Genomic DNA, 11,369 nt, shown 5'->3' with positions numbered 1-11,369 from the left:
GCCTCCCCTCACACAATCTTTCACACTCTCAGTCTCTCACTCACACATACACACTCCCTCACGTACACATGCATGCTGACACACTCCCTCACATACACACACATGCAGAGAGGGTAATTGCAGTACAGTGGTTATGCACATGAATCTGACAATGATACACTGCTCAAACAAAATAAAGGGAACACGAAAATAACACATTCTAGATCTGAATGAATGAAATATTCTTATTAAATACTTTTTTCTTTACATAGTTGAATGTGCTGACAACAAAATCACTCAAAAATGATCAATGGAAATCAAATTTATCAACCCATGGAGGTCTGGATTTGGAGTCACACTCAAAATTAAAGTGGAAAACCACACTACAGGCTGATCCAACTTTGATGTAATGTCCTTAAAACAAGTCAAAATGAGGCTCAGTAGTGTGTGTGGCCTCCACGTGCCTGTATGACCTCCCTACAACGCCTGGGCATGCTCCTGATGAGGTGGCGGATGGTCTCACATTTACATTTACATTTAAGTCATTTAGCAGACGCTCTTATCCAGAGCGACTTACAAATTGGTGCATTCACCTTATGACATCCAGTGGAACAGCCACTTTACAATAGTGCATCTAAATCTTTTAAGGGGGGGGGGGGGTCAGAAGGATTGCTTTATCCTATCCTAGGTATTCCTTGAAGAGGTGGGGTTTCAGGTGTCTCCGGAAGGTGGTGATTGACTCCGCTGTCCTGGCGTCGTGAGGGAGTTTGTTCCACCATTGGGGTGCCAGAGCAGCGAACAGTTTTGACTGGGCTGAGCGGGAACTGTACTTCCTCAGTGGTAGGGAGGCGAGCAGGCCAGAGGTGGATGAACGCAGTGCCCTTGTTTGGGTGTAGGGCCTGATCAGAGCCTGAAGGTACTGAGGTGCCGTTCCCCTCACAGCTCCGTAGGCAAGCACCATGGTCTTGTAGCGGATGCGAGCTTCAACTGGAAGCCAGTGGAGAGAGCGGAGGAGCGGGATGACGTGAGAGAACTTGGGAAGGTTGAACACCAGACGGGCTGCGGCGTTCTGGATGAGTTGTAGGGGTTTAATGGCACAGGCAGGGAGCCCAGCCAACAGCGAGTTGCAGTAATCCAGACGGGAGATGACAAGTGCCTGGATTAGGACCTGCGCCGCTTCCTGTGTGAGGCAGGGTCGTACTCTGCGGATGTTGTAGAGCATGAACCTACAGGAACGGGCCACCGCCTTGATGTTAGTTGAGAACGACAGGGTGTTGTCCAGGATCACGCCAAGGTTCTTAGCGCTCTGGGAGGAGGACACAATGGAGTTGTCAACCGTGATGGCGAGATCATGGACCGGGCAGTCCTTCCCCGGGAGGAAGAGCAGCTCCGTCTTGCCGAGGTTCAGCTTGAGGTGGTGATCCGTCATCCACACTGATATGTCTGCCAGACATGCAGAGATGCGATTCGCCACCTGGTCATCAGAAGGGGGAAAGGAGAAGATTAATTGTGTGTCGTCTGCATAGCAATAATAGGAGAGACCATGTGAGGTTATGACAGAGCCAAGTGACTTGGTGTAAAGCGAGAATAGCAGAGGGCCTAGAACAGAGCCCTGGGGGACACCAGTGGTGAGAGCGCGTGGTGAGGAGACAGATTCTCGCCACGCCACCTGGTAGGAACGACCTGTCAGGTAGGACGCAACCCAAGCGTGGGCCGCGCCGGAGATGCCCAACTCGGAGAGGGTGGAGAGGAGGATCTGATGGTTCACAGTATCGAAGGCAGCCGATAGGTCTAGAAGGATGAGAGCAGAGGAGAGAGAGTTAGCTTTAGCAGTGTGGAGCGCCTCCGTGATACAGAGGACGTTAGGGCGAACCTCAGCGAACCTCAATAACTACACAATTATCTTTGATACAAAGACGGCTATGTAGCTAGCTAAGTAGCTAGCTAAGATCAAACAAATCAAAGATAGCAAAGACAACTGTGTAGCCAGCTAACACTACCCTAATCAAGTCGTTCCGTTGTAATGCACTCGTTTCTACAATGCTGCTATTCGGTGGCTAGCTGGCTAGCTAGCAGTGTTGGCTACGTTACGTTACGTTAGGACGAAAATAGCTGGCTAGCGAACCTCAATAACTACACAATTATGTTTGATACAAAGACGGCTATGTAGCTAGCTAAGATCAAACAAATCAAACCGTTGTACTGTAATGAAAATGAAAATGAAAATGAAATGGTAACACTACCTGTGGAGCGAAGCGGAATGCGACTACTCCCTCCAACCCGGAAGCTATCCTGAGGGATCTCCTCCCAGACCTGGACTAAAGCATCCGCCAACTCCTGGACAGTCTGTGGTGCAACGTGGCGTTGGTGGATGGAGCGAGACATGATGTCCCATATGTGCTCAATTGGATTCAGGTCTGGGGAACGGGCGGGCCAGTCCATAGCATCAATGCCTTCCTCTTGCAGGAACTGCTGACACACTCCAGCCACATGAGGTCTAACATTGTCTTGCATTAGGAGGAACCCAGGGCCAACCGCACCAGCATATGGTCTCACAAGGGGTCTGAGGATCTCATCTCGGTACCCAATGGCAGTCAGGCTACCTCTGGCGAGCACATGGAGGGCTGTGCGGCCCCCCAAAGAAATGCCACCCCACACCATGACTGACCCACTGCCAAACCGGTCATGCTGGAGGATGTTGCAGGCAGCAGAACGTTCTCCACGGCGTCTCCAGACTCTGTCACGTCTGTCACATGTGCTCATGTGCTCAGTGTGAACCTGCTTTCATCTGTGAAGAGCACAGGGCGCCAGAGGCGAATTTGCCAATCTTGGTGTTCTCTGGCAAATGCCAAACGTCCTGCACGGTGTTGGGCTGTAAGCACAACCCCCACCTGTGGACGTCGGGCCCTCATACCACCCTCATGGAGTCTGTTTCTGACCGTTTGAGCAGACACATGCACATTTGTGGCCTGCTGGAGGTCATTTTGCAGGGCTCTGGCAGTGCTCCTCCTTGCACAAAGGCGGAGGTAGCGGTCCTGCTGCTGGGTTGTTGCCCTCCTACAGCCTCCTCCACGTCTCCTGATGTACTGGCCTGTCTCCTGGTAGCGCCTCCATGCTCTGGACACTACGCTGACAGACACAGCAAACCTTCTTGCCAAAGCTCGCATTGATGTTCCATCCTGGATGAGCTGCACTACCTGAGCCACTTGTGTGGGTTGTAGACTCCGTCTCATGCTACCACTAGAGTGAAAGCACCGCCAGCATTCAAAAGTGACCAAAACATCAGCCAGGAAGCATAGGAACTGAGAAGTGGTCTGTGGTCACCACCTGCAGAACCACTCCTTTATTGGGGGTGTCTTGCTAATTGCCTCTAATTTCAACCTGTTGTCTATTCCATTTGCACAACAGCATGTGACGTTTATTGTCAATCAGTGTTGCTTCCTAAGTGGACAGTTTGATTTCACAGAAGTGTGATTGACTTAGAGTTACATTGTGTTGTTTAAGTGTTCCTTTTATTTTTTTGAGCAGTGTATTTAGCAGTGTTGCTGATACATGTTGACAGATTTCAAAATGATGAGATTGAAAGAGGCACGTCATCGTTAGCACACAGACACTGGTGACCTGGAAAGGCTGCTTTATAGACCTCAATTCAGCCCTCTGAATATGTCCCTCATAACAGACAAAGGCTTTTTGGTTATCTGATGTAGGCCTAATAATATCACCAACCTCAACATGGCTGATGTTTTTGACAACAATGTTGACAGTTGTAAAAATTGTCAATGACACTGAATGCTGTTTTGACACAGCTGTTCTGAATGATGAAAGATAATAGGTTTTCATGTTTCTCCAGTGGAAAATATTATTCAGCAATAACTCTGTATGACTCACATAGCCTTCATTTCAAAGACAGTTTGAAGATTAGACTTACCACTAAGTCAGTGAAAGAAGATGACTTTGAACTGTTACCATTCTGTGTCATGAGGCGTTCTGTTTTTGAGCATTGCTGATTCTCAAAACCTTGTGCACAGGGTTGAATGTCTAAAGACATGTTCAACAGATTTGTATTGCCTGGAGGTTTCATGGTATCTACGAATGATATGAAGAGTTCACTCAAATTCTATTACTGCATGTCATATCTGATTCCAAGTAAAGTTATGACTCCTGTTAGGATATTAATTGTAATATCATCCAAAATAAGCAGTCACGCAATGAAGGGCATTAAAAAGACAGCATTAAAAATCAGGTCAAAAATCACAGTAAAAGACAGGATCAAAATCAGAATAGTATGTTGGCAGTGGCACGGCATTCAAAATCATGAATAGAGCACATGGTTCCAGAGTGGTATTTTTTAGCAGAGCATTCTTTCAGACACTTGGAACAAGATATTGACCTGTGGCAGCCAACAACTGGACTTTGAACATAGCCAAGAAGCAATTTGTGTTTGTCGTGCTGACTCGCTGCACTCTCGACAACTACTGTGATTATTATTATCTGACCATGCTGGTAATTTACGAACATTTGAACATATTGACCATGTTCTGTTATAATCTCCACCCGGCACAGCCAGAAGAGGACTGGCCACCCCTCATAGCCTGGTTCCTCTCTAGGTTTCTTCCTAGGTTTTGGCCTTTCGAGGGAGTTTTTCCTAGCCACCGTGCTTCTACACCTGCATTGCTTGCTGTTTGGGGTTTTAGGCTGGGTTTCTGTACAGCACTTTGAGATATCAGCTGATGTACGAAGGGCTATATAAATACATTTGACTTGATTTGATTTGTGTGACTCTTGAATGAGAAGCTTCTCTTTCCCAAATCCAATCTCTCCTAACTCAACTCAGAGCCCCAAGGTATTGCAGTGAAGGTATTGCAATGACATCGTCACTGTTCTTGAGGCCCAACAAGGCTCCATTGTCCATGTCCCATTCCAACTGCATTCCAAATGGCACCCTATTCCCTATTTAGTGGACTTATTTTGACCAGGACCTATAGGGCTCTGGTCAAAAGTAATGCACTACATTGGGAGTAGGGTGCTATTCGGGTTGCATCCTGAGTAATTCATTAATACATTAGCCTCTTTGGGAGCCATGCTGGTCAACCTCTACTGTAGTGAGCGTCTGAAGACTAACACATTATATATAATATCCTCTCTCACTTCCAGGGTTTTTAATAAAAAATATTTAAGCACAATGCACAATAAGTGTAACGGTTTCTCTCCTCCTCTTCGTCTAAAGAGGAGGAGTAGGGATCAGACCAAAATTCAGCGGGTTGTGAATACATAATGAATATTTATTAACAGAACGACGAAACACGAAAACTCTTTAACAAACTACAAAACAAATAAACGACGTAGACTGACCTAAAACATGAGAACTTACAAATACACGAAGAACGCACAAACAGGAACAGACTACAAACCAACGCTACAGTCCCGTGTGGTACGAACATACATACAGACACGGAAGACAATCACCCACAAACAAACAGTGAGAACAGCCTACCTTAATATGGTTCTCAATCAGAGGAAACGTCAAACACCTGCCTCTAATTGAGAACCATATCAGGCAACACATTAAACCCAACATAGAAACACAACACATAGAATGCCCACCCAGCTCACGTTCTGACCAAAAAACAAAGGATTAATACAATAACTAGGGTCAGAACGTGACAATAAGAAGTCAGAAAGTGAGCGAGGCACTGGAGCATTTGCGTTACGTTTACCCAATTCTATTTTCAGTCATGCCACTTTAATTCACCTAATTTACTGTCCTGCTGGTATTTATCCTGGAAATAACATATCCTTTGAGTAATACCTCACTCTACTCTTCATATCTCTCAATGGTCTCATTAATACAGTGGTTCCCTTGCCAATGTGAACTGACATCTATTCATTTTACCTTTTTGACTGACCAATGGGGAGCAGGGGATCCCATCCAGTGTGGTGGGACTGTCTGAAAACATTACTAGCTGTAAAACCCTTGCTTCATCCCTCAATTCCTTGCCTCCCTCTCAAAGCTCATTGGAGGAGGTCTGAGGGAGGGACCTTGGCTGCTCTCTGATAAGATTTAAGAGGGAGGGAATTTATTTACTGAACAACTGTATGTTTTTAGATACAGCCAGGATCTGGTAAAATGACATTTGACCCGTGAGATGAGCCACTAGTGGAGGAGAGACACCCAGGCTTTTAATGACTGACCCTGAACTGACCCCTGGGATGGGAACACTGATAGGTTAGACTGCTGAAACAAGGTTAACTGCCAGATAATTAATACAGGTCACTTTAGGTTGAAAAAGGATGACAATGTCAAGGTTTCTTCAAGACACTTTACTGTAATATGTCTCCTCTCAGTACGGGGTGGAATCTGTCACATTTACAGTGACTTTATAGCACTGATTAGATCCTGATCTAGTCGCGTATTATTGAGATTGTATTCTACAACTTTGGTGATAACTTTATTACTTGGATTTCCTAGTAGGACATATTATGCTTAGGAGACATTGAAATGAAAAAAATTCTAAACAGCAGATTGTCTATCATTGTTCTGGGTGTATACATTTTACTGTTAGTAACCTCCACTTGCTGTGCTCAGAGTTGGATACCTTGTGCACAATGCACATTATATGAAACACACTGCATTAAGCAGCAACGGTTCACTTCAGGCACAGACACATTTTCTGCTCTTCTGAGTCCACCACTTCCATGACTGCACAGAACCCTCTTGAGTGACAGTAGTATTCTTCTTCACTTACAATATTATTTGGGAATCTCCACAGGGCCTCTTGGCAAAGTCTAATAATATGCCTCTGTAGTTTTGGGAGAAAATACTTAAATCAACTGGATTACATTTTAAACTCCCTTCTGTATTAGTGCTTCATGACTCGACTGTTTGAAGATGGTCCATAATAAATTAGACAAATATTACATTTGATAATACTAGTGGATTTTGTGTAATGTCAGCGTTCGCTGTGATTGCTCCAAAGCACAACGGAATGTGGTGTTGTCTTATGGGAATGGTAAGCCTATTTTATAATCTATTATCACATTATAAGCTCCTGGCATCCTATAGGTTTAGGCTATGTATAAGTCCCCTACTTCTCTGGACACAGTCTTATCATACACATGTGTTTTTATCGGTGTATGTAGTTGATTTCCTGATATTTATTTTGGCAGGTTATTGAAGTGGTTACAAAGCATGGCATTTCACTGCGCTGTGTCTACATGGTCAACCAGCATCAAGCTGCCCTCTGCTGGGGCAAGCATACACTGACAGAATATGCTTCAAGTGGAAACTTCTACCATGACAAATACACACAGCATACTGAGCAGTACCAGTACACACCATAGTACACACCACAGAACACTCAGCAGTAAACAGAGCCAAGGAGACAGTGATCTAAATATGATTTCACATAATCTATATAAATAATGTGGGTTTTCACATATTCCAGCCCCTCTATAGTCCCAATCAGTGTTAGATAGAATGTTACGGTCCTGTCCGCCTGTGGGGAAAACAAGCGGTGGTTACCAAGTTTACCCCATTGGCTCATATAAAGAAAAAATACATTTTTCAAACACAATTTTCTTGTTGTCTGCTTGTTTTAGTCAATTACAAAATAACATTAAAGAAGAGTTCAACATGTCTAAAGAGTCATTGTCCACATGGCCTGCTCCTAAGTGTTCACACTATGCAACATTAAAGCTGCTACAAGTAGGATTTTTATTTTATTTTCGCACTGTAATTTCAGAAACTAGGCAAGTCATTTAAGAACACATTCTTCTTAACAATGACGGGCGTGACAGCCTGGACATATCAAATCCAAATCAAATTGTATTTGTCACATGCACCGAATACAACAGCTGTTGACCTTACAGTGAAATGTTTACTTACAAGCCCTTCACCAACAACGCAGTTTTAAGAAAATACCTTAAAAAAGTTAGAGATAAGAATAACATATAATTAAAGAGCAGCAGTCTTCACGACTGTCTTGGTGTGCATGGACCCTGTTACTTTGTTGGTGATGTGGACGCCAAGGAATTTGAAGCTCTCAACCTGCTCCACTACAGCCCTGTTGATGAGAATGGGGGCGTGCTCGGTCCTCCTTTTCCTGTAGTCCACAATCCTCCTTTGTCTTGATCATGTTGAGAGAGAGGTTGTTGTCCTTGCACCACACGACCAGGTCTCTGATCTACTCCCTATAGCCTGCCTCATCGTTGTCGGTGATCAAGCCTATCACTTTTGTGTCATCGGCAAACTTAATGATGGTGTTGGAGTCGTGCCTGGCCGCGCAGTCATGAGTGAACAGGGAGTACAGGAGGGGACTGAGCATGCACCCCTGAGGGGCCCCCCGTGTTGAAAATCAGACTGGCTTATGTGTTGTTACCTACCCTTACCACCCGAAGGCGGCCCGTCAGGAAGTCCAGGATCCAGTTGCAGAGGGAGGTGTTTAGTCCCAGGATCCTTAGCTTAGTGATGAGCTTTGAGGGCACTATGGTGTTGAACATGGGCTGTAGTCAATGAATAGCACTCTCACATAGGTGTTCCTTTTGTCCAGGTGTGAAAGGGCAGTGTGGAGTGCCATAAAGATTGAATCATATGTGGATCTGTTTGGGCGGTATGCAAATTGGAGTGGGTCTAGGGATTCTAGGATAATGACATATCTGTCGCTAATAGTGGAAGAATAGTTTTTCACAGTATTACTTCCCTGCTAGTGTTGTGATTGGCTGTGATTTTCACCTATTGATTTCTCCCGCTGGAGCAACATCTGTTGTCAAAATGGGAAAGCTGTTTTGACATTGTGGCTGTGTTATCTAGTGGAAAGCCCTCTGTCTTTTCCTGGTTGCTAAAATTCTACACTGTTCGCTCAATTTAAGTTTATGTGAGAAAACAAGAATAGTGAATAGTGTAGGGAATCATTGTACCATCTAAAAAATATATATTGTTTTTATAGCTGTTCGAAGCTGGTGGACCAAAACCCGAAAGTAAAAAGCTCAATTAGCGCTTGAGCCTTTCACTTTCTGTGTTGGTCCAATCAATAGGCGAATATTACAGCCAATCACAACACTGGCGGTTAAGTATTGCTGTGAAAAACTATAATTCCACTATTACCGCAGTCTAATGTTGAGTTAAACCCCTCCATTTTTCCCTCAGAACGGCATCAATTCATCTGGGCATGGCCTCTACAAGGTGTCAAAAGCGTTCCACAGGGATTCTGGCCCATGTTGACTCCCCAGGCTTCCCACAGTTGTGTCAAGTTGAATGGATGACCTTTGGGTGGTGGACCATTCTTGATACACAGGAAACTGCTGAGCGTGAAAAACCCAGCAGCGTAGCAGTTCTTTACTGGTACGCCAGGCATCTACTACCATACCCTGTTCAACAACCTGGCACCAGAGCATTTTATATTATTCTGTGATGTAAATCGGAGACACCATTTAGTATGATATGTTACGTTTAGTATTGGTATATTAATTTGCGAATGTCCATCACCCATTTCGTATGATATGATAAGAATTACAATTCGTATTATATGTTCCGAATTTGCAAAATGTACCATATGTTATGAATTAGCAAATCGTGTTATATATTGCAAGTTTGCAAATGTCCAATATGTTACGAATTTGCACAACGTATTATACATTACAAATTTGCAAAGGTATGATGTGTTACGAATTCTAGCTAGGTGGCTAATGTTAGCTAGCTTGCTAACTTTAGCTATGGTAGGGGTTAGGGTTAGGGGTTAGGGTTAAGTTTAGGAGTTAGGTTAAAGGGTTAAGGTTAGGGGTAGGGTTAGAGGAAGGGTTAGCTAACATGCTAAGTAGTTGTAAAGTAGATAAAAAGCAGTAAGTAGTTGAAAAGTTGCTAATTAGATAAAATGCTAAAGTTGTCCATGATGAGATTTGAACTCGCAACCCCCAATCATCCACCCGACTAACCACCCTACTTTTGATTTTGCCTTATGTAACCATCTGTCTTATGTAACCATACCATATGTAACATATGATACTAAATGGAATGTTTTAGATTTACGTACAGAATAATACAAAATGTTCTGAGACAAGGTAGCGTTTAAAGGCACTTCGATCTTAGTGTCTTGTTCATTCACCCTCTGAATGGCACACATACACAATCCATGTCTCAGGGCTTAAAAATCCTAGCCTCGTAAAAAAATGTGAGCTTGTGAGATCAGGATGGCACGAGGCTATAAAAATCCTTATTTTTCCTGTCTCCTCCTCCTCATCTACACTGATTGAAGTGGATTTAACAAGTGACATCAATAAGGGATAATAGATTTCACCTGGATTCACCTGGTCAGTCTATGTCATGGAAAGAGGAAGTGTACTTAATGTTTTGGGAATTTGGGACATTTCCTGAAATTATAATGCAAAAAAAGATCCTATGTGTAGCACCTTTAAGCTAGCCAAGACCATCAAGAAAAACAAACGGACTGAACAGCTACAATTAGTGAGTGGAGTTCCAAACGGACTGTACTAAACAAGTTAAATGTCTTACCTCTGATGAAATGTTTTCCACACACATAACTACGCCTATGTGTAGACCGAATAGCCTGAAGCCACGGGGCTCTTCTCGCAGGATCTACTTCCCTACATGGGTACATTACGAACCATAGGTCAGGATTTTTGTCCTGATTACATGTACAGTGCCTTCGGAAAGTATTCCGTACTTTTTCCACATTTGGTTAGGTCATAGCCTTATTCTAAAAAAAATCATACATTTTTTTCTCTCTCATTAATCTACACACAATACCCCAAAATGACAAAGCAATAACAGGTTTTAGAAATTTTTGCTAAATTATTCAAAATAAAAACAGAAATATTACATTTACATAAGTATTCAGACCCTTTACTCAGTACTTTGTTGAAGCACCTTTAGCAGCGATCACAGCCTTGAGTTTTCTTGGGTATGACGCTATAAGCTTGGCACACCCCTATTTGGGGAATTTCTCCCATTCTTCGCTACATATCCTCTCAAGCTCTGTCAGGTTGGATGGGGAGCGTTGCTGCACAGCTTTTTTCAGGTCTCTCCAGAGATGTTCGATCGGGTTCAAGTCTGGGCTCTGGCTGGGCCACTCAAGGACATTCAGAGACTCGTCCCGAAGCCACTCCTGTGTTGTCTTGGCTGTGCTTAGGGTTGTTGTCCTGTTGGAAGGTGAACCTTCACCCCAGTCTGAAGTTCTGAGCGCTCTGGAGCAGGTTTTCATCAAGGATCTCTCTGTTCTTTGCTCCGCTCATCTTTGTCTCCCAGTCCCTGCAGCTGAAAAACATCCCCACAGCATGATGCTGCCACCACTATGCTTCACAATAGGGGTGGTGTCAGGTTTCCTCCAGGTGTGACTCTTGGCATTCAGAACAGAGTTCAATCTTGGTTTCATCCG

This window comes from Salvelinus fontinalis, chromosome 18 (assembly GCF_029448725.1).
Source record: "Salvelinus fontinalis isolate EN_2023a chromosome 18, ASM2944872v1, whole genome shotgun sequence".
NCBI lineage: Eukaryota > Metazoa > Chordata > Actinopteri > Salmoniformes > Salmonidae > Salvelinus > Salvelinus fontinalis.
This window is presented reverse-complemented; position numbering follows the sequence as displayed.